General features: G+C 44.5%; 1 long non-coding RNA gene across 2 annotated transcripts in view; it reads right to left on the reverse strand.

Annotated features, from left to right (window-relative positions):
* Nucleotides 1-22,958, reverse strand: part of LOC148141999 (uncharacterized) — a 162,056-nt gene that overhangs the window by 8,905 nt on the left and 130,193 nt on the right. The window contains exons 2-3 of one of the 2 annotated variants that reach the window (XR_015752283.1): nucleotides 21,740-21,874; nucleotides 3,911-4,014 (exon numbers count right to left, since the gene is read on the reverse strand). This is a non-coding gene — a long non-coding RNA (uncharacterized LOC148141999). The remainder of the gene's footprint in view (nucleotides 1-3,910; nucleotides 4,015-21,739; nucleotides 21,875-22,958) is intronic. The other variant, XR_015752284.1, reaches the window with a different exon arrangement.

The following is a 22,958-nucleotide window of genomic DNA, read 5'->3' on the forward strand; positions in this document are numbered from 1 at the left end:
CTGCACACCACAAACATAAGACTGACAGGTGTGCAATTCCCAAGATTATCCCTATGCCCTTTCCTGAACAAGGGAATAGTATTTTCCTGCCTCCAATCATCTGGTCCGACTCCAGTGGACAGTGAGGGTGCAAAGGTCATCACCAGGTGCGCAGCAATCCACTCCCTCGGTTCCTGTAGTAATTTTGGACACATCCAGTCTGGTTCAGCGACTTATCTATCCTTATCTTTTACAAAATTTGCAGCACATCCTCCTTCGTAACATCAGCCTGTTTCAAGCTGTCCTCAAAAACGACAAGACCCTTCTCAGCCGGGAATCCTGAGGCATAGTATTCGTTATGGGCCTCTCCTACCTCCTGGGACTCCAGGCACAAGCTCCCTCCACTATCCCAGATTGGCCTTATCCTCACTCTGAATATCCTCTTGTTCCTCCTCTGGAGCCCTGTCTGATCCTTGCTTCCTCAACCTTAAGTAAGCTTCCTTCTTCCTCTTGACTAGATGGTAAAGTCCATGTGGACAACATTTACTGCTCTGCCTTCATCTATCTCTTGGCCACCTCCTCGAAGAGTCAATCCGGTTTGTGAAACACGGTTTCCCACTCACTTGACCATCTCGAATCAGCCCTTGCCTTTGTAAATGTAAGGAGCTCCTTTCTCTCAGAATCTTCTCCAACAACTTCCCCATCACTGGGCTCACGGGGCTGTAATTTCCTGCCTTTTCCCTGCAGCCCTTAAGTGATGGAACAGCATTAGCTGCCCTCCAGTCTTCCAACATCTCACTGTGTGTGTTGATAATATCAATATCTCTGTAAGGGACACTGCAATCTCTTGGAGGAGAAAGTGAGGTCTGCAGATGCTGGAGATCAAAGTTGAAACTTTATTGCTGGAACAGCGCAGCAGGTCAGGCAGCATCCAGGGAACAGGAGATTCGACGTTTCGGGCACAGGCCCTTCTTCAGGAATCACTGCAATCTCTTCCCTAGCTTCCCACAATATTCTAGGATTGACCCAATGAGCTACTGAGAATTGATCTACCTTTATTTGTTTTCAGATTCCAGCACTTTCTCTTCTTTGTTGAGGATACTTTCCAAGACATCACTATTTATTTCCCCAAGTTCCTGAGCTTCCATGTCTTTCGCCACAGTAAATACTGACAAGACTATTTTGTCTAATATCTCTCCCATCTCCTCTGGTGCCACACATGGGTGACCTTATTGATCTTTAAGGGGCCCTATTCTCTACCAAGTTACTCTTTAGCCTTTATTGAAACTTGCGTAAAGGCTTCTGATAATTCAAATACACCATATCCCCTCTACCACTCCACCCCTCCTACACCCTTACAATTCGGCCATTTATATTCACACCAACAAATTAAACCCAACAGGCTCAAAAACAAATTCTCTTTTATCAAATGTGTTTCTAAGTGGCCAGTTATTGTATATTGACATAGCCTTTCTAACAATTTCAGTATGTTCCCGACGTACTGTCAGGCTAACACTATTTGGTTTCAGACTGACAGCAGAAAGGGTTGTGGGAGTTCTTGTTTATCAATCTGAAAAAGGTAGCTCACAGGGTCAGCAGGTAATAGAGAAGGCAAATCAACTACTGACATTTATTACAGAGGGAATGGAGTCTAAAAATAGGCAGGTCTAGCTAAAACTATGCAAGGTACAAGTCAGACCACATCTAGAATACTATGAACAGTGTGAGTGCCCAAAAGAAAGATATTGTCGCATTGGAGGCAGTCCGGAGAAGGGTCACTCGGCTGATCCTGGGAATGCAGGGATTTTCTAATGAGAAGAGGTGGAGTAGGTTGAGGTTGAAGCCATTGAAGTTTAGAAAATGAGAGAAATGGAATGAAACATCCAAGTTTCTGAGGGGCTCTGATCGGGCAGATGCTGGGAAGTTAGAAAATAGAACAGCAGAGCACAGCAACAGGCCCTTCGGCCCACCACGTCTATGCTGTCCAAGATACTATTCTAACTCATACCATCTGCTTGCACATGGTCCATATCCCTCTATTCTCTGCCTGTTCATGTTTCTCTCTAAATCCCACTTCAAAACTTTACTCACATTTCTGCTTCTACGACCTCCCTCGGTAACATCCACTCTACGTAAAAATAAACTTCTCTCACACATCTCATTTAAACTTCCTCTTTCTCACCTTAAACCTATGCGCTCCAGTATTTGAAACTTACACATTGGAAAAGAGATTCTGACTATCTACATTATTTATCCTTGTTCCAAATGTTATATTCCTGTGCCTGGTCACCTGTCAGTCTCTGATACTCTCACAAAACAATCCAACTTTGTTTAATTTCCTCTTACACCTAACACACCCTTAAAAACCCTAACACAGGCAACGTGCTGATAAATCCCTGTTGCACCCTCTCCAAAGCCTCCTGGCATGGAGACCACTGTCACACACAGTTACTGGACTGCCCTTGCCATAAGTATATTCAGTGTCCTGACTGTAACCATATTGACATTACCATCACTGTCTAGTGCTCACAAAAGAATTCCTGCTAATGGTTGCTGCTGCTTGCTTATTCTCAGCTCCACTTTTGATATTCAGATCCACATGACTGTCTCATTAATGCATTCACCTCATCCTTCCTTCACAACTTGTTGGCTTTTTGCCTAGTCTGCCTATTGGGACTAGATTGGGTTGGGATATCTGCTCAGCATGGATGGGTTGGACCGAAGGGTCGGTTTCCATGCTGTACATCTCTCTGACTCTATGACTCTGTCCCAACAAGCCTTCAGTATTCACCTCCCAGTGAGGGTCATTCAGAACTACATCTCCGGAATGACAGTTCCATCATATCTGTTCGCTGTCATTCCATCTGCCTTATGGCGAATGCAGGGAGTCACTCCTCAGTAGTGGGGGGTTGAACAGATGGGTACAGGTTACAGAGATAGGGAGGCTACAGGGGCTCGAGGATGTTAGAGATAAACAGAGTTACATCTGGTCAGGAATGTCAGTGGGACAAAGGGGTTTGAGGATTGGAGGAATTTACAGAGATAGAGGGAGCTGGATTAGATTCTAGAGATAGGGATAGGGATAGGGATAGGGATGGAGAAAGGAAGAGGCACAGAGAGAGGGCTGTTTCATCTAGAAGAGTATTGTGTATACTAACATAGATATGGAAGGTTGTCGTGACTGAAGACATTTACAGATATAAGAAGGCTTCTAGGCTCTGGAGGCTACATAGATAGGAAGGCAATGGAGAATGCCAGGTTGGCGAGTTGGAGACAGTTACACAAATGGGGAGGGTTGCACAAACTGAAGGAGGTTCCTGTGGTCGGGAGGGGTATGGTGTTGCGAATGAGGGTGAAAGTTAACAAGACAAAGATCAAAGAATTGGAGAAGGAGAAGGAGATTACAAATTTTTCACAGCTAAGGAAGGGTTGTAGGAGCTGGAGAAGATTACATAGGTAGGGACGGATAGAAGGTTAAAGACAAATACATTGACATGGAGGGGGGTATTGGTGGGAGGAGCATACAAGGATAGACAGGACTGTCAGGGTTTACAGGGATGAAGGAATTTAGTACCTACTGGAGAAGCTTAGGAATTAAGTGTGTTAGGGACTGGAGAACCTGACAGAGACAGAGACAGGGAGAATGGTGTGGACTAGAGGAGATTCCAGACACAGGTAGGATTATCGGGACTGGAGGATATTACAGAGATCACTAACACAGCATGGGCCAGGATTGATGCTGCGATCCCCTGTGCTGTCGAATTGAGGACCAGTACAGCAGAGGTGAAGGCAGGACCCTCACAAGATGGTGGGAATGAAACCTAGAATGTTGCTGTTCCTTGCCCAGCTCTGTATCTATGTCCGGTCTTCCAGGTCTGAACATAGAAGTCTACTACCTCCACCCTGTACTGTTTACTGTGAGTGATCTTACCGGCTGCAGGATTTACTGAAGGCTCCAGATCTCGCTTTCTCTGGCTGACCAACCAGCTTCAATGAGGTGGTGGATGAGACAGGAGTTAGGAACATCCTGATTACCTGTATGAGATAGAATGGGAAATTAGACTGATGCAATGAGGATAACTCATGCAGAGTGGCACTGAGTCCAGCAGAGATCTCGACAATCCCAGTCTCCATCCCTTGCCTGTGCTGCTGCATCTCCCTGGAGTGGAGAATTATGTTGACTCAGGATCTCAGACCATCTGTAAGAGGGAGAAATGCTGAGGAGGCAGCAAATAGACTGACACAGCGAGGGATACCACATGGAGAGGTACTGAGTAATAACACATTATTAGACACTGCATTAACAGGGAATTGTTTGAATTTGTAAGAAAGGCACTGGGATAATTGTGAGGGGATTCAACCTTCCTATCTCATCATCTCTTTGGCGGTGGGTCACAGACGAGGCTGACTCTCTCCCACTCTTGGGCGGTGCGGGTCCTGAGTTGGCTGTACAGACCGATGTTACCTTTCACAGATTCTGTTAAACTTGGGGCAGAAGGTGGCCATGGGAAGCAGGTGGGTGGGGCGTTGGTGTGGCAGCACGCTCCTTTGCTGTTTTCTCCTGGATTCCTATTTTTCCCCACAGCAAGTCGAGGTGCTCAACACCTTCCCAATGTTCCTTCCCCACTTCAGACAGTCTTGGCCCAGGACTTAACGGATTTGATTAAAAGATGAAAAAAAAACTATCAATTCTGAAGAAGCCAACATTTAGAAATGTGGACACATTTGTTAAAGAAATCGCGAGGTAGTCTCCGAGCAGGAGGAGTGCAGTAGGAAGAGGAAACGTCAGCGTTTAATCAGATGATCAGAACAGGGAGAATTGAAGGCGCTGGAGGTGGTGAGGGCAAAGGCCTGAACAATGTTACAAAGCCAGTACGAATTGCTGCAACTAGAGCTGTTTGCTGAGGTCGGGATGGGCATCTGTATTTTCATTGATTCATTCATGGCCTGAGGATGTCAGCGGATGGACCAGCATACATTACCCCAGTGCTAATTGCCCAGAGGCAGCTCAGAGTCAGCCATATTGCTGTGGGTCTGGAGTCACATATAAGCCAGACCAGGCAAGAATGCCAGATGTGCCTCTCTAATGGACATACGTGAACAAGTTGGTTTTTACAAGATAATCAACAATGCTTATACGGTGGCCTCACTAATATCCTGTACAGATACACCATGACATCCCAACTCCTACTCTCAATGCTCTGCCCAATGAAGGGTAACCATCTCAAACGCCTGCTTCACCAGCCTGTCTAGCTGTGACGCTACTTTCAAAAAACTGTGTACCTGCGTCCCTGGGTCATTGATTGACAACACTACCCAGGGCCCAAACATTAATTGTACAAGTCCAGCCTGGTCTGCTTTACCACAATACAACATCTTGTAACCTCACTGGCCCAGCAGTACTGTTGATTCCATTGTACTCTTCGATAACCCTCTTCACTGTCCACATTATCACCAATTTCAATCTCACACACAAACTTGCTAACCATGGCTCCTGTATTATCATCCAAACTGTTTATATAAAGGATGCACAACAGTGACCCAGCACCGAACCCCATGGCACACCGTTGGTCACAGGCCTGCAGTTTGAGCGGCAACCCTCTATGAACATGTTCTGTCACCTACCGTCAATCTGTTTTGTATCTAGTTAGTGAGCGCTCCCTGGTTATGTGTGATCTAAACTTACTATCCAGTCTGCCATGCAGACCCTTGTCAAAGGCATTGATAAAGTTCACGTGGACATCATGTCCTGCTCTGCTTTGACCTCTCACTTGTCTATCTCCACACTCACATTTGAGACATGATTTCCCATGCACAAAGCCATGCTGACGATCGTTAATCTGTCCTTACCTTTCCAAAGGCATGATGATCGTTTCCCTCAGAATCTCCTCCAACAACTTACCAGCCCTGCATCGGTCTCACTGGGCTGTAGTGGCTGTTGATGATGCAAATATCTCTGGGAGGGGCCCTGCAATTTTCTCCCTCGCTTCTCACAAGGCGCTGGGATACATCTGATCATGTCCCAAGGTTTTATTTAACTTCTTGCATTTTAAGATATCCAGCATCTCCTATTCTCCAATGTGAATTATTTTCAAGACATCCCTATGTCTTTTCCGAAGTTCCAGAGTTTCCATGTCTTTCTCCGTAGTAAATCCGAACACAAAATATTTGTTCAGTATCTCCCCCATCAGCAGTGATTCCACACAGACAGCCTCATTGACCTTTTAGGGGCCCTATTCTCTCCCGAGCTAATTTTTAGCCCTTGTTGAAACTTGTCAAAATGCTTCTGAAATGTCAAATATCCCTCTACCGCAACTAGCCTCCCCCACCCTCATCTATTCTGCCATTTAAGGTCACACCAAAATATAGAATCCAACAGATTTTAAAACATTCCCCTTTTATAAAATCATGCGTCTCCCATTGTTTCTAAGGATATGACAGTTATCATTTATTGTCATATCCTTTATAACACATTCCAGCACGTTCCCGACTTACTGTCAGGCTAACACCATTTGGTTTCAGACTGATTGCACAAAGGATTTTGGGAATCCTTGTGGATCAATCTGAAACAGGTAGCTTACAGGATCAGCAGGTCATAGAGAAGGCAAATCAAATGCTTGCATTTATTACAGAGGGAATGGAGTCTAAATATAGAGAGGTCTTGCTAAAACGATGCAAGGTACAAGTCAGACCACACCTAGATTACAATGAATAGTATGCGTGCCCTAAGGAAAGACATTCTTGTGTTGGAGGCAGGCCAGGGAAGGTTCACTCGGTTGATCCTGGAGATGGCGGGATTTTCCAATGAGAAGAGGTGGAGTAGATTGACCTTGAACCTATTGGGGTTTTGAAGAATGGGAGAGAAATTGAATGAAACATCCAGGATTCGGAGGGGCTTTGACAGGTTAAATGTCGTTAAGTTAGAAAATTGAACAGTACAGCAGAGTAATAGGCCCTTCGCCCCACCATCGCTGTGCTGACCCTGATGCTATTCTAAACTAATCCCATCTGCCCGCACGTGGGCGATATCCCTCTATTCTCTGCCTGTTCATGTTTCTGTTGAAATGCCCTTCAAAACTTTGCTCTCGTTGCCACCTCTCCCACCTCCTGAGCAGCTTCTACCCTCTCGGTAAAGACAACTGGCCTCATTCATCTCACTTAAAACTTCTCACTCTCACCTTAAACCGATGCGCCCTACTATTTGATATGTCTACATTGGAAGGAGGATTCCAACTATCCACATTATCCATGCCTCTCCTAATGCTATATACCTTTACCAGGTCACCCCTCAGTCTCCGATGCTCACGCAAAACAACCCAACTGCGTCCAACCTTCTTACAGTAAACACATTCTCAGCCAGGCAATATTCTGCCAACCCTCTGTTGCAACCTCCCCACATCCTTCCTGTGGTGTGTCGATGAGAACGACACGCAACCTTCCAAACATGACCGACTGAAGTTTCATTCAGTCATAACATGACATGCAAACGTGTGTACTCAATACTGTGCCCATTAAAGGTAAGCAAAGCATACTCCCCCCTCTACCACCACACCCTGATGTGTTGCTATTTTTAGGGAGCTATGAATTTGCTTCCAATGTCTCTCTGTTTATCAATGTTTCCAACTCGTCAATTAGTGCACTTCTCTCTTCCATTTGACTTCATAGATGCATCAGTTCACATCTGTCCCAATGAAATTCAATTTGCCACATCTCTGCCCAGCGTTCCAGCTGATCTACATACTGCTGCAACCTTGAACACTTTTCCTCACTGTCCACAATTCCCCTAACTATCCCTAATCATTACATGCCTTTACAAATGTCGTCTGCAAAATACTAATCAAACTGCTGACCTTTCCATCTGAATCTCAGATATAAATTACACACAGACATCGCAGCACTGATCCTTGTGAAACACCATTGGCCACAGACGTCCAATCAGAAAGTGACCACTCCACATGCCTCTGTCTACTATCACCAAGAAAATATTGTATCCAACGGGCATGGATTGTGATTTGATCGTCCAGATCCCCCTTGCTATTTGGAAGCTGTCCATTCAAAATGACTCTATATTTTGATTCCCAGATTAAATTGGCTGTCTCACTAATGCACTGACTGCATCCTTTCTTCACAACAAGACAGGACCTTGTTTGGTTGTTTGCTGACCCTGCCTAAATCCCTACAACCCCTCAATAATCACATCCCAGCTATGGTCATTCTGCAGCCACCCCTCCACAATAACAGTTCGATCATATCTGTTCCCTTCAGTTAATGCTGTCATTCCATCTGCCTTGTAGCAAATGCATGGCGCATGTCACCGAGAGAGGGCCTTTGAGGGATGGATAGAGGTCACAGAGTGGGAGAGATGTTTGGGGGTGCAACAATGTTGCAGGGTTAAACATAGTTACAGTTGCTACAGAGTGTCCACAGGAGAAAACATTTTATTGTTTGGAGGAAGTTAGAGAGATAAAGCGTCTTTGATTAGATTCCAGAGATAGGGATGTATGTAGGGTTGTGGCTCGTTACATGGACTATGTTGAGCAGGGCGTAGAAACATTCACAGCATTCCAGGATGTCGTACATTTAACAAGTTATGGGATCTGGAGAATATCACAGTGATAGGGAGGATGGTATGGACTGGAGAATATTACAGGGAAAGGGAGGGTGGTATGGACTGGAGAATGTTGCAAGCACATGGAAGATGATATAAGCTGGAGAATGCTGCAGCAATAGAGAGGAGTATATGGACTGGAGGATGTTGCACGAACAGGGATGAAGTTGTAGACTGGCTACAGTTAGAAGGAGAGATAAATTTATGCACTGGAAGGTATGTCAGAGAGAGTGAGTGGTGTGCATGCTGCAAGATACGACAGGGGTAGGGAAGCTTGTAGAGACTGGAGGAGAGAGTGATAGAGAGTCTTGTGAGAGACCAGATTCACTTATGAGCATAGGATGTGCTACAGTGAGCAGAGCCTTTTGCAGATATAAATGAGGATGCAATGGCCACAAAGCAGTCATACCTATAGATAGGTAAATAGGAACTGAAGGAAATGAAGAGATTACACAGGCTAGGAGTGTTGTATGCAGTGGAGGAGATTAACCTGAAAGGAAAGTTTTAGACACTCAACAATGTTAGGAAATAATGGGAGTTCCAATGGTGATAGCAGGTTTCAACAATTCGGAGGATATAGACCTGAAGGAGCTTTGACAGATAGCGATTGTACAGTAAAAAGAATTGTAGTGGCTTCTGTTTCATAAGCAATCCATAAGCACTTACAATAGCCTATTTGACATGTGCATTATCTCTCGACCATTTATCAGACAGCGCTGCAAATATTTCACTGGCTCTGCCTACCAGCTTAGACTGAACTAGCATTACCCAGAAGACCTCGGGCCACTCTACCTGTCTATGCAATTTTTCAAATGAAATACCGAGTTCCTTGACAGTAGAGTCACAGGTAGTTAGGATAGCGAAGAAGGCGCTTGGTGTGCATTCCTTTATTGGTCAGAGTATTGAGTACAGAAGTTGGGAGGTCATGTTGCGGCTGTACAAGACAGTGGTTAGGCTACTTTTGGAATGCTGCATGCAACTCTGCTCTACTTCCGATCCGATGGATTTTGTGAAACTTGAAAGGGATCAGAAAAGATTTACATCAATGTTGCCAGGGATGAGCTATAGGGAGAGTTTGAACAGGTGATGTTTGTTTTTCCTGGAGAGTCGGAGGCTGAGGGTGACCTCAGAGGTTTATAAAAATCAAGAGGGGCATGGATATGGTAAATAGACAAAGTCTTTCTCCTGGGGTGTGCGAGTGCAGAATTATAGGGTGAGGTTTACGGTGAGAGTAGAAAATATAAAAGATAAAAAGGGGCAACTTTTTCACACAGAGGATAGTATGTGTATGGAATGAGCTGCCAGAGGAAGTGGTGGAGGCCAGTACAACTGCAACCGTTAAAAGGCATCTGGATAGGTATATGAATAGGAAGGGTTTCGAGGGAGATGGGCTGGGTGCTAGCAGGTGGGACTGATCTGCAGAATGTGACCATGAATGGGTTGTGGAACCTGGAGGATGTTATGATTTGAACCACAGGTAATGTTTGATTGGATCTTTCAGCCAATCTTACAGATGGTCCAATTGCAACACTTAAGAAGCATTTGAATGGATATATGAATAGAAAGGATTTGGAGGGATATAGACCAGGTACTGGCAGGTTGGACTAGATTGGGTTGGAATATCCTGTCGGCATGGCTCAGTTGGAATGAAGGGTCTGTTTCCATGCTGTACATCTCTATGACTGTAAGATCGGCTGAATTGTCCAATCAAAAACTACCTGTGGTTCAAATCATAATATCCTCCAGGTTCCACAAGCCATCCCCTGTCCCATCCTGCAGGTTCAATGAATCCCGGAACCTCTGACCTTCTGCAAGTCCCACGTCCCTTCCGAAATTTGTACCATCCTCCAGGTTCTGCAGCCCTTCATACCTTGTAACATGGCCCAGACTCTCCAACTCCTCCTTCCTTTGCAATGTTCCCCAGAAGGGCACTGGAGGATGGTGGGGGTTACAGAGATATGGAGGGACATCAGGACGGGAGGATTTTGCAGACATTAGGAATATATGGACTTGAGGAGGTTTCACAATTTATGAGTGTTGTAGGGACTGGAGGAACTGACAAAGATAGGGATAGTTTTAGTTTGGAGGATTCTGCAGAAAACCTTTACGTGGTTAAAGGCAGAATTCCTAGCAGCGTGCAGGAACAAAGGGATCCTGTATCCCTCAGGTTACCACCCAAGGTGACAGGCTGTTAAGAAGGCAGATGGTGTGTTGGCTTTCATTAACAGGGGGATTGAGTTTAAGAGATGTGAGATTTTGCTGCAGCTGTACAGAACCCCAGTTAGACCACACTTCGAATACTGTGAACAGTTCTGTTCGCTTCATTATAGGGAGGACGTGGAAGCTTTAAAGACAGTGCAGAGGAGATTGAGCAGGATGCTGCCTGGACTGGATGGCATGCCCATAGAAGGTAGTTTGTGGAAGCTAGGGCTTTTCTGATCACAGCGAAGGAGGAAGAATGGTGACATGATAGAGGTGTACAAGGGATTGAGAGGCATAGATAGAGTGGATAACCAGAGACTACTTCCCATGGCGAAATGGCTATCACAAGGGGACATAAGTTTAAGGTAATTGGTGGAAGGTTTAGCTTAGATATCAGAGGGATATGGGCCAGGTGCTGGCAGGTAGGACTAGATTGGGGTGTGATATCCTGTCGGCATGGAAGGGACTGGTACGTTATTTACACAGAGTGTGGTGCGTGCTTGGAATGGACTGCCAGCCATGGTAGTAGATTCAGACACGTTACAGACATCTAAGCAACTCTTGGATAGGCACATCAATGATAGTAATATGTAAGGTATGTAGGTTCGTTTCATCTTCAGAGTAGGATAATAGGTCAGCACAATATTGAGGGCTGAAGGGCTTGTACTGGAATGTGCTATTCCATGTTCTAATAGCAAGGGTTATGGTGGCAGCAAGAGGTTTCGGGAAGCGGGAGAGGATGTGATCTGAATGAAGTGACACAAACAGGAGGCAGATGACCAGACTGCAAGAATTGTGGGGACTGGAGGTGCTTTCACAGGGAGGGAGGAGCATAGAGCCACAGGAGGTTACAGAAATGTGGAGAGCTGTCAGGCCTACAGGAGTTCATGGAGATGGGGAGGTTGGGAGGAATGGAGCAGTTTACAGGGATAAGGATGTTGGTAGGATGGGGTGTTTTACACAGACAGGAATGTTTCAGGTGAATGGAGCTGAGTACAGAGATAAAGTGGGTTGTACAGATTGGAAAAACAAATAGACGTATGAGGGTAGTCGTGACTGAAGATGTTTATAGACACAGGAAGGCTTAGGTTCTGCAGGTTATTTAGATAAAGGGGGTGTGGAATCAGACAAATTCTCCAAGTGATAAAGACAGCAACTTTGGTTGGAGACAGTTTCACAGATTAGGGAGCATTAGTAACCTCCTCCAGTTTGGTCAGAGTGGGAAGGGTTGTAGGAGAGGGTGATGATTACACATGTAAGAACTGGAGAATATTATGGAAATGAGTAGATGGATGGAGACACTGGAGGAGCTTACATTGACAGGGTGGGTGCTGGCAATGAAAAGATATCACATAGATAGTGGGTCTTGTAGGAAATGTATTGAAAGAGTCACAGGCATTGGAATTACTTCTGCAGATTGGGAGTATTACAGGGACTGAGAGGATCATAGGGTCTCCACAGATTGATCATGTCTTTAAGAATATGTAGATACGGAAATCTTAAAGCCAACGCATGCAGTCTTCATTTCAAGACCAGAGCCTTATTATACCTCATCAGCCAAGGATCCCTAAACCTGCCAGCTTTTCCCTTTATCCCAATGGGGCATACTGGCCCTGGATTCTTGAGATCACACTTTGAAAAGCCTCCCATTTGCCAGTTGTTCCTTTTCCTTCAAACAGACTCACCCTCGATTGGAATCATAATATGGAGGTGCCGGTGTCGGACTGGGGGTGGACAAAGTTAAAAATCACCCAACACTCGGTTCCAGTCCAACCGGTTTCTTTGAAAGCCCGAGCTGTCAGAGCACTGCTTCTTCATCAGGTGGTTGTGGAGCACAATCCTAAGGTACAGAATTTATAGCAACAGGATGGCAGTGTCATGGAATAGAATATCAAACAAATTTAGTTTAAGCCTTTCATCTGTTACAGTGATGACCAGCGCTTCCAAAGCAAGTTGGATTATAGCTGGGCATTGTGCAATTTTAAATTCACGGCATTGACGCTGGCCAGATCCTGCAGAATGGCCCCAAACCTGGCCCTGTTCCAGTTTTCCTCTTCAATCTGTGGACCTGCTGATCTTTTTCCATAACTATGTTAAAATGAAGACAGTTGTGGGCACTGGACCCAAAGTGCTCTCCGAATGACACTTAGTCACTTGCCCGACCTCGTTTTCTGAGGGGAGGTCCAGTGTTTCACCTGCCTGAGTAGAGTAGGGCCCTCTGCATATTGATTTAGGAACCTTCCTTGGACACATTTGAAAAATTGCCCTCCGTCCAGGTCTTTTTATACTCAAGGTGGCCCAGTCAATACAGGGAATATTAAAATCTCCAGCCTGCACTCCTCTATTATTCCTATAGTTATCTGCAATCTCTCTACACGTCTGCTCCTCTGGTATCTGTTGGGTCTACAACAGTCTACAATACAGTCCCAACAAAGTGACCACCCCTCTTCTTCTTTCTAACTTCTAACCATGAGGAATTTTAAATGAATATATGTTTTAAAAATTGGTATTAACAATCCATAAATAAGTATTGATAAAAATCCAAACACTTGACCTTCAGAGAAAGACAACAGTTCACTCTCATGTGGTCTGCACGACATACCCACAGCAAAGTGTTTGTCTCTCAATTACCCTCTGAAATGGGCGAGCCAGCTGCTTAGCTCAAGGGCAGCAAGGGATGGGCAATAAAGGCTGGTCAGCCAGAGACACCAACATCCCATACCTGATTTTTTTAAAAATCCATTCAGATTGGTCCCAGCACAGTTCCAGTGGAACAATGTCCTGGCCAATCACGTTGGTAGATTTATGGACAGGGCTTTAAACTGACAGAGAGGATGCAGGGACAGGCTTCAGGTGAAAGGAACTTTCCAAATCCAAAGAGAAAACGTGAAGCATCAGAGCAGCGTGGGAATATGACTGAAGACAACAGAAAGGAACAGGATGGGACAAAGTTTAACTAAAACTGTAGATCAGCAAATCCATTTGTGACAGGAAATTGTGGGAACGAGTAAATTATGTTTTTTATTAATGGACAAAGTCTCTGCAATGGGGTAGATGGATTTGTGACACAGAGATAAAAGAGATTTAGACACCCGAGAGATGTGGTTACTGGGCGAACAAAAGGTGGAACATAAATATTCAATGTTTCACAGCCTTGTGCAAACTCAGGCAAAATGGGCAACGCTAACAATAATGGGTAAGAAAGACATTATAGAGAAAGTATTTGGTCTCAGATCATGAAGTAGAGTCAGTCTGAATGTAAATTCTGGCTACTACTTGCCAAGGACACAAGCAGCAGAACAGTTTTAGACCACCAAACAGCATTTCATGGCTCGTCACTGCAATAAATAGGAATTCATTGGAATTTTTAATACAGGCATGGTGAACATTTAGTGAAATGTTAATATTCGCAAAGTCTGGGACAATCACACTGACAACAGTGATATTGGAAGAGGAGTTCAGAGAATTTTTTTCAGTGTTTCTTAGAATAACACATTGTGCAACTGGCGAGGGACGTAACTGTCTCAGAGCGACTGTTGTGTGATAAAACTTAGTGAATGAGTAATGTCACCTGGAGAGATCCTCTGGGAAATTGTGATAAAGTGCAGTTTAAAGAAATATAAAGTTTTAAAGTGAATCACAGAAAGGACAACTAGAAACAAAAATAGCCAATTACATGGGTTTGAGAAGAGAACTGACCAAGGTAAACAGGCTAAACAGACTGAAATATGTGTCTGGAAATGTACAGTGGAAAACATTTGAAGGAACAGTGTAAAACACTCAACAAAAGGACATTCCACAGAAAGAGATTAAAACTCAGCAAGAAATCCCCACCAGTCCCTCACTCAGGACAAAATGGATCATATTAGATTATGAGGCTGAGAAGATCAGCACAAAGTACTTAAAATCCTGAAGTGAGAGAGAGTTTTAGGAGTAAGTTTTAAAGGGATTGCAAAGGGTCTGCTCGCAGGAGGAGGGCAGTGGGAAGGGGAATCGTTGTCAAGGTTTATTGACACGATAGGAACAGGGAAAGATGAAGGTGCTGGAGGTAGTGAGAGAGTTACAGAGAGTGGTCAGGGCCTGAACGGTGTTACAAAGCCAGTACGAATTGCTGCAGCTGGAGGGGTTTGCAGAGGTAGGGAGAGACATATGTATTTTTATTTATTCATTCATGGGAAGTGGGTGTCACTGCCTGAACCAGCATTCTTGACCCCATGCTAATTATCCAGAGATTGTTGGGGCCCTGGTGGATATATTTAATACTTTGCTGGCCACAGGTGAAATGCTGAATGACTGGAGGATCGCTAATGTGGTTCCTTTGTTCAAGAAGGGCAGCAGGGGTAGGCCAGGAAATTACAGAGTAGATAGTTTAACAGCAGGGGGAAGGGATATTAATGGAAACAATTGTGAGGATGAATCGACACTTGCAAAGGTAAGGATCAACTCGGTTTAGTCATCACGGATTTGGCAGAGGGAGATACTGTCTGAGGAATTCAGTTCAGTTTTTTCGAAATTGTGCTTAAGTATATTGATGAAGGCAGTGCAGATGATGTGGTTTACATGGACTTGAATAAGTCCTCTGAATAGATGCAAAATGGAAGGCTGGTCCAAAAGTACTGGGTTCCAAGGCAAGTTGGCAAATTGAATGCAAAATTGGTGGATAGAATACTTTCACCAGCGGGTGTACCACAGGGATCTGTGCAGGAACCATTGACCATTAATAACTCGGATGTGAAAGCAGAAGGTATCATTAGTCGGTTTGCAGATGACATGAAAGGTGAGGGTGTTGTTCACAGTGAGGAGGATGGTCTCCGTCTGCAGTCCGATGTCAATCGGATGATAATATAAGCAGAGTTTAGTTCTGATTGAAGTGAGGTAATACTCTGTGGGAGGTACGATAAGCAAAGGACAGACATAATGAACGGTAGGTCCTTGCGGATACTGAGGAATTAAGGGACCTTGGTGGACAAGTCCATAGATCCCTGAAGGTGTCAGCACAGGGAGACAGGGTGGGAAAGGCACCTCAACTGGGAGCGGGAGAGGGACCCATATGCTTATGGGGTGAATTGCTAGAGATGCTTGAGAGGATATAACCTCGTCTGGCAGGGTGTTGGATCTTAAATAAACGTAAGGCCAGAAAGAAGATTGAGGCTGGTACACGAGTTAAAGACAGCAATTTCAGCAGACAAGGCAGGCAAGAACATAGCATGGAATGGGGAAAACTGATGATGAAACTGCATTTATTTCAATGAAAGGGGCCAGACAACTAAGGAAGATGAACTCAAGGCATGGATTGGAACTTGGAACTGGGATATTATAGTTATTACAGAAACACAGCTGAGGGAGGGGCAGGACTGGCAGTTCATTGTTTCAAGGTAGAGATGCTACAGGAAGGGGAGGCAAGAGAGAACGTGTGGTGGTGGGTTTTGATTGCAAGAATCGTCACAGCAGTACTTAGAGAGGATATTCCTGTGGGATCGCCCAGTGAAGCTATGTTAGTGGAACAGAGAAATAAGAGTGGGTCATCACTTTGATACGAACGGACTGCTGACCCCGAATAATCTGTGACAGATTGAGGAACAAATATGTCGGGACATCTTAAATATCAACCATAATAATAAGGCTGTTATGGTAGGGTTTTTGAACTTTCCAAACCTCGACTGGGAGTGCCAGTGTTCAGCGTTTGCAAGGGAGGAATTTGGTAATTGTGTACCAGAAAACTCCCAATCAATATGTAAATGGCCTGAAAAGAGAAAGGGGCAAAACCTGACCTCCACTTGGAAATCAAGGTAGGGAAAGGGACTGAGATGTGAGTGGGAAAGCATTTTGCCAAAGTGACCACAGTTCTAGTAGTTTGAAAACAGCGATGGAAAAGGACAGGCCTGGTCCACAGGTTCAAGTTATAAAATGGAGCCTGAACAATCTTGATCGTATTAGCCAGGAACTTTCAAAATGTGATTGGGGAAGGGAATTATTTACAGGGAAAGGGAAGTTTGGCAAGTGAGAATATTTTAAAAGTGAGATAAACTGATCGATCACCACCAGCATGTTCCTGTTTGCGTGCAGGTCAGTGCTGACAACATTCGGAAACACTGGCTGTCTATTGAGGGTCTGGTCAAGGAAAAGGGGGCACATGTCAGGTATAGCCAGCTGGATCAAGGGAATCCCTGAGGATATACAGGGGCTGTAGGAATACACTGAGTAGAAAACAGGAATGGGGAAAGGCTACATGAGATAGCCTCAGCAGAGAAGGAAAGGGGAATCCAAAAGTGATTGTATCAGTATATTAAGAGTGCATAAGTAACTCGGGACAAAATAGTGTCCATTAAAGATCAATGAGGCCATCGATCTGTGGAACTGCAGGATATTTGCTAAGATCCTAAACAATTTTTTCACTCCAGAACTTACTGTGGAGAAAGACTGGGGAACTCAGGGAAAAGAGTAACACATTAGACCACAATTGGAGTTCTCTGCAAATCCAGTCTCTCAGCTACAGGAAGGATGTTGTGAAACTTGAAAGGGCTCAGAAAAGATTAACAAGATATTGCCCGGGTTGTTGCTGAATAAGCTGGGGTAACTGTCACTGGAGAGTCGGAGACTGAGGGATGACCTGACTGAGGTTTATATAAACATGAGCGGTATGGATAGGGTAAGCATTCAAGGCCTTTTCCCAGAAGATGGGGAGTCCAAAACTAGAGGGCATAAGTTTAAGGTTAGAGGTGAATGGTTTACAGAGGGACTGAAGGGACAGCTTCTTCACACACATGGTGATGTGTGTATGGAATGAGCTGAGAGAGAAGGTAATGGAGACTGATACAATTACAACATTTAAAAGGTATCCGGATGGGCATCTGAATAGTAAGGGTGGGCGGCACGGTGGCACAGTGGTTAGCACTGCTGCCTCAGCGCCAGAAATCCGGGTTCATTTCCCACCTCAGGCGACTGACTGTGTGAAGTTTGCACGTTCTCCCTGTGTCTGCGTGGGTTTCCTCCGGGTGCTCTGGTTTCCTCCCACAGTCCAAAGATGTGCAAGTCAGGTGAATTGGCCATGCTAAATTGCCCGTAGTGTTAGGTAAAGGGGTAAATGCACGGGAATGGATGGGTTACGCTTCGGCGGGTCGGTGTGGACTTGTTGGGCCGAAGGGCCTGTTTCCACACTGTATGTAATCTAATCTAATCTGTAAGTAATCTAATCTAAAAGGGTGTAGACGTATATGGGCCAAATGCTGGAAAAGGGAATGGATTTAATTAGATCTTCTGGTGAGCCTGGACGAATTGGGACCGAAGGGTCTGTTTCTATGCTGTATATCTCTATGACTTGAAAACAGCGCATGTTATAAAAGAGGTGGTGCTGGAGGTTTTAAAACTCAAAGCTATGGCAAGTCCCAGAACCTGATTAAGTGTATCACAGAACACTGTGGGATGCTTGGGAAGAAATTATGGAACCCCTAGCAAAGGTATGTGTACTACTGACAGCCATGTGTGATTGGCTGGCAGGCTGGAGGGTGGCATCATGGACAGTGAAGGATGTTTTCTGAGATTACAAAGGGATCTTGATGAAGTGAGTGAATGGGCTGAAAAACTAGAGATGGAATTCAATCTGAATAAATACGAAGTAATGCATTTTGTAAAACAAACAAGGGTAGAGCTTATACAATTAATGTTAAGGATTCGGTTAGTGTTTTAGAGCAGAGGGACCTCCGGGTTCAGGTACATAAATCTTGAAGCTTGCATCACAGGATGGATAAGACAGTGCTTTGCATGCCTGACTATTGCTCAGTCCATTGAGTGGAGGATTTGGGACGTCATGTTGAGATTGCACAGACGTTTGTGAGGCCTGTTCTGCAATACTCTGTCCAGTTCTGGTCGCCCAGTTACAGGGAGGATATTATTAAGCTGCAGGGCGTTCAGAAGAGATTTACCAGGATATTGCTGGGTATGGAAGGCTTGAGTTCTGAAAAATGGCTGGATAGGCTGAGTCTTTTTTCACTGGAGCCTGGAGGTTGAGACATGATGCTATAAAGGTTTATGGGAAAAAAATAAGGTATATAGATCGATTTAATGGTAGTTGCCTTTTCCTCAGGATTGGGGAGTCTCAAGAGGAGAGGCCATATTTTTAAGGTGAGAGGAGAGAAATGTTCAAAAAAAAGATACAGGGCAATTTGCTACACAGAGGGTGGTTTGAGTGTGGAATGAACTTCCTGAGAAAGGGGTTGATGTGGGTACAATTACAACATTTAAAAGATATTTGGATAAACAGGTGAATAGGGAAGGGTTGGAGTGATATGGGCCAGCAACAGGCAGCTGGGAAGAGTTTAGTTTTAGATTATGGTGGGTATCAACTGAAGGGTCAGTTTCCATGCTGTATGGCTCTATGACAAGAATATGGTTTTATTCCATTATTGAAGAAAGGATCAGGGCTGGGTCCACTGATGTGCATCATCTACAGAAACGATTTGGTTGAAAATAGAGGAGTGATTGTGCGAAAGTTTGTTGATGATCAAATGAATGGTGTCGTGGGCAGTAAATACGGTTATCAAAGGGGATCTTGACCAACTGGGCCAGTGGGCCAAGGAATGAAAGATGGAGTTTAATTCAGGTGTTGGATTTTGTTAAGACAAACCATGGAGGACTAACACAGTTAATGGAAGGGCTCTGGGCAGGGTTGTCGAACAGAGAGAGAGAGAGAGAGAGAGAAATCAAGAAATTGACTATAAGCAAAAATAATAAGTAACCACAGCTGCTTCTCATTCTTAAAGATAACAGTGATGGATCGCCACCATGCAAATCAAGTTGAGCAGGTTCTAAAGATATCTGTCATTTGCTGGATGAAGACCATGCTATATGGAGTAAAGTTGCAGTTGACTGTGGATTAGACTACCTCCCAGAAAGAGATGAGTTCAAATTCCTTGTGGGAAAGACAGTTGAAAGATGTGTGGCGCACTGTAATAAACAGCCAATTTGCAAAGCTTTTTTTAAAATCGTATTCATCCATAATTTGCTTGTTACTTCCTGTTTAAATCAAGGTAATCCTAAATAGAGTCATAGAGTCATACAGCACGGAAACAGACCCTTCGGTCCAATCAGTCGATGCCGAACAGAATCCTGAACTAAACTAGTCCCACTGCCTGATCCTGGTCTAAGTCCCTCCAAACATTTCCTATTCATGTATTTATCCAAATGTCTTTTAAACGTCATAGTTATGCCCTCATCCACAACTTTCTCAGGAAGTTCATTCCACAAGTGAACATTGGTTCATGTCTTTTCAAACTTTCCCTCTTCTCACCTTAAAAATACGCTCCTGTGTCTTAAAATTCCCCATTTTATGGAAAGACAACCACCATCAACTCTATCTATACCTCTCATTATTTTACAAACTTCCATCAGGTCACTTCTCAACCTCCTCTGTTCCAGCGAAATAAGTCCCAGCCTATCCAGCTTTTCTTTATAATTCACACCTTCCAGATAAATCACTTCTGAACCCTCTCCAGCTCAATAACCCTTCCTATAATTGGGTGACCAGAACTGAATACAGTTTTCCAGGAAAAGCCTCACCAATATCTTGTACAACCTCCACCTAACATCCTAACTCCGATACGTAACTGGAGTTTAGAACTGATACTATTTTGACTTTGCCTGGTTGACTCTTACGTTCTAAACTGTGAAAGCTTGTGGCTTTTTATTTCAGCAAATAACTGGGATTACCAATTTTTTTTACTTTAAAACAAAAAAAAATACTGGTTTCTAATAGGTTTGCAATAGGAGAATCAGAGATCTAGACAGCATACATATATATGTTCTAACAAATCTTGAGTAAAATTTAAGATCAAAAAAATTCCATTTTTCCAGTAGTCATATGATGTGGAGAAGCAATTCCAATGAAAGCAATTAACAGTTTGAAACAACAAAATGACTGAGAAATAAATTGAAGGGTTTTGACCAGGGACTGCAAGTTACATTGTTCCTCGGAAGTGGCATCACGGGTGGACAGGGCGGGGAAAGCGACATTTGGCACATTTGCCGACATTGGCCAGCACTTTGTTACATACGTTGGAGACATTTGTAACATTGTTCTCAATATTTCCCTTGGGCAGAGGAGGCCACGGGGTGACCCTAAGAATGGTGAATAACCAAAGGTGGGTGAGTCCAAAACTAGAGGGTATAAACAGGAGGTGAGAGAGCAAGGATTTAAAGAGGGAGCTGAGGGGGAACATTATCCACAGAGGACGGTGCATAGACAGAACAGACTGCCTCAGGCACATGGGAGAAACAAGAACAATTACAGCATGGAAAAGACATTTGGGGAGGTATATTGAGAGGATAAGGTTTGAAGAGATAAGGGCCAAACGCAGGCAAATGAGACTCGTTCAGTTTAGGTCACATGGGCAGGTTCTGTTTCCGTTCTGTATCACTCTGTATCAAGTTAAAGAGGATTACAGTACCGAAATAAGGCATGTTGTAGACACTGAAGCAAGTCACAGCAATAGGGATGGTAGTCTGGAATGCAGTACATTCCAAACATGTGGAGGGACTATCGGGAATGGAGCACGTTACAGGGACAATTACTGTCATAGGAGTTAAAAATGACTGAAGACACTGGTGCACAAGCCATGCCACAGATACAGTGTTGCAGAGTAATGCATCTTAGTACAGTGTTGGAGGGAGAACACAGAACAGAAAGATCCCAGGCAGCATTCCCAACCTCGCGTCAGAGGCCTACTCTCCCCTCTGTTGTACTGATGCTCACTAAGACAGCACAGGACTGGATTGATAACTATGATCTCCCGAAGCTGTCTCAGTGCAACATAAGTTAAAGTAGACATGGTGATTGAGCATGGGGTGTGTCTATACTGTGCTCCCCATCCAGCACTGTATCTATGTCATGTCTTGATGGCCAATGTTTGGAGCCCTCTCATTGCTTTCTGCTCTGTGCACTGTGAATGATCTTACCACATTGCAGGATTTATTGAAGGCTCCAGATCTCCCTGCCCTTTGTCTCTCTGGCTGACCAACCATCTTCAATGAGGTGATGGATGAGACACACAGCAGTTGGGAAGTCTATTGAATCAGCAACTTCCTGAGTATCTACAGGAGACAGAGAAATGGACAGAATGGGAAATTATACTGATGCAGTGAGAGTTACACAAGGAGAATGGAAATGAGCCCCACAGATATCTGGAAAATCCCAAACTCCATCCCTGGCCTGTGCTGTTGCGTCTCTCTGGAGTAGAGAATTCTGTTGGCTCAGGATCTGGAGTAGCTGCAAGAGCGAGAGACACAGACAGAGGCAGCAATTAGACCCACACAGTGAGGGATACCACATGGAGAGAGACTGAGTGATATCACCAGAGTGCTGGAAGACTTCAGGATCACACAATCATGTTGGAAGAATGGGTTTAGCTTCATGTATCAGTGCTCAGGGATGAGCAACCAGTGAGCAGGTGAAGTGATGGCCCAGTAACATTATTGTTAGGGCATTTGTCCAAAACCTCAGCTAATGTTCAGGGGAGGCAGGTTTGATTCCCATCATAAGATATGGTGTAATTTAAAATCAATAATTTTAAAAATAGCAATTAACAATCCATAAACAAATATGAAACCATTGCTGATTACAAAAATCACAATCCCTTAGATTAGATTCCATACAGTGTGGAAACAGGCCTTTCGACCCAACCAGTCCACGCTATCCCTCCAAAGAGTAACCCACTCAGACCCATCTCCCTCGACCTAATACACCTAACATTATGGGCAATTTAGCATGGCCAATTCGCCTGACCTGCACGTCTTTGGACTGTGGGAAGAAACCGGAGCATCCAGAGGCAATTCACGCAGACACGTGGAGAATGTGCAAACTCCACACAGTCGCCCGCGGCTGGAATCGAAACTGGGACCCTGGTGCTGTGAGGCAGGAAGGCTAATCACTGAGTCACCGTGACGCCCACTTGTCCTTTCAACAACGAGATCTGATCACCACGTGGTCTGCACGACATACCCACAGCAAAGTGTTTGCCTCTCAATTGCCCTCTGAAATGGCCGAGCAAGCTGCTCAGCTCATGGGCAGCTAGGGATGGGCAAGAGAGGCTGGTCAGCCAGAGACACCTACATCCCCTACCTGATTTATAAAAACATCCAATAGGATGGTCCCACTGGAACCATGCTGGGATCAGTG

The sequence above is a fragment of the Chiloscyllium plagiosum genome, unplaced genomic scaffold (assembly GCF_037043375.1).
Source record: "Chiloscyllium plagiosum isolate Xiang-an unplaced genomic scaffold, Cpla_swu_hap1 HiC_scaffold_31, whole genome shotgun sequence".
NCBI classification, from domain to species: Eukaryota; Metazoa; Chordata; class Chondrichthyes; order Orectolobiformes; family Hemiscylliidae; genus Chiloscyllium; species Chiloscyllium plagiosum.